The sequence below is a fragment of the Loa loa genome (genome assembly GCF_000183805.2).
Source record: "Loa loa unplaced genomic scaffold supercont3.356, whole genome shotgun sequence".
NCBI lineage: Eukaryota > Metazoa > Nematoda > Chromadorea > Rhabditida > Onchocercidae > Loa > Loa loa.
In genome coordinates, this window is record NW_018108536.1 from 46,705 (window position 1) to 49,015 (window position 2,311).

A 2,311-nucleotide genomic window follows, 5' to 3' on the forward strand; every position below is an offset into this window, starting at 1 on the left:
TAATAATAATAATAATAATAATAATAATAATAATAATAATAATAATAATAATAATAATAATAATAATAATAATAATAATAATAATAATAATAATAATAATAATAATAATAATAATAATAATAATAATAATAATAATAATAATAATAATAATAATAATAATAATAATAATAATAATAATAATAATAATAATAATAATAATAATAATAATAATAATAATAATAATAATAATAATAATAATAATAATAATAATAATAATAATAATAATAATAATAATAATAATAATAATAATAATAATAATAATAATAATAATAATAATAATAATAATAATAATAATAATAATAATAATAATAATAATAATAATAATAGAAATAATAATAATAATAATAACTGTTATATTGTACACAATAATCGATAAATAATTGGTGAATAAAGTTCATTCGAATTTATTTTCTACCATTTTGATTAAAAACAATAATTATAATAAAATATAATTACGTCATCATTCCATCATTTACACATTTCAATGATTTAGTCCATAATAGTAGTAGGAGTTGTTGCTGTTGTTGTTGTTGTTGTTGTTGATAATATAATTTAATTTTTCTTAAAGATTTATATATATATATGATGTCTAAAATTGTGCGAAATTTTGAATGATACTTCAACAGATAAGATGATGATGACGATGATGATAATAATAATAATAGTACTGATGATGATGATAATGGTGAAAATAACAATGATGACAATGAGAATAGTTTTTGATAAGTGCAATAGAGCCAGATTAAGCTTATCAAGCTAACATACTATCTAGTCGTATGTTTATAATAAACTAATGATATCTTATGTAAATATTAACCATTCATTCTTCCAATATACAAATGTAAATTGTTAACTGAAACTTACAAATTATCAATTACTGTAAAGGAGAAGAAAGAAGTTAATTTTTTGTTTTTTTTCTGCTTTTTTTTTTTGAAAATAAATTTCAAAATATCAGAATAGAATGATAATTTCAAATGTTGAAAGGATAAAAATAACCCCAACCGATACATTTCTTTGTCTTTTTGTTTTTTGTTTTTTTTTTTTTTGGCATTTCCACTTTGGCTTATCAATCTTTTCAGGCCAATTTTCTTCACTTCTCTATTGATTTCAGCAAATATGTGAATTTTTCAATGAGCCAAGTCTATGCTTTCAACTTTCCTTCACTCTTTTAAAAAGAAAAAAGGAAAAAAAAACAAAACAAAGGATGGATTAACTCTTATAAGTTATCTTTTATAAATTTTTTTTTTTCTTTGATCTAATTATATTATTGCTAGAGATAAATATGCATTATATATTTCCTGCAAATATTAATTGAACAATTATTAATTAACGATTAATTTAATGACTAATTAGTGGAATGCAATTTGCAAATTTTCCTTATCACTTATATCCAGTTATCATACAATTGATAATAACAATTATTTCACATTTATATCAATTTGCGCATTTATCTATGCTGCAAAAAATGATAATCTTTATCACATGCATTACGAATAGCAAATATATTCATTCACAAAAATATAATAGCATAAATAGTTTGAAAAATATTATCATTATTGTAAAATTTCATTTGTTCTTATCATTTAGTATCACTTAAAACACATTTTTTTTTTCAATTTCATATTGATTTCTTTAATTTCGCTTCTAAATTTTCAATTTCATCCTACTTTTACTTAGGTAAATCTTGATTAATCTTATCTTCACATAAGTAATTCCCAATTTTAAATCATATTTAAACAACACTCCTAATTTTATCCTACTTTTATTTTGGCAAATTTCAAAATTTATTTCACTCCTACTTAAGTAATCTCCAATCCTTGCATATTTTTAGCTATAATTTCTTAATCCGATCCCATTTTTCAATAACGAAATTCCTAATTTCAACCTTAGGTAAATCTCAATTCCATCTTACTTTTACATATAATCTCATATTACAATCATCTAAATTACATTCATCCATTTGAACAAAATAAATGAAATTAACTATTACGGTAATAACGAATTAACCAACATTCGATATAACCTTAAATCACTACTCAATAATTTTTCATCTAACCTTTTTTTTGCCTAACAAAAATACGCTTTCGCTATTGTCGTCTAGACAGCCCCAATCAGAGTAGCATTTTAAATTTAACGTAAGAATAAGCTGAAATTAGCTATTCAAAAAAATTCCCTAAACGGTAATTAAATGAAGGAATATTCTAGCAAACTTTTATGCTAATCATCTCTTCCTTCAAAAATTTAGTTATCAATACAAAAAAAAAAAAAAAAA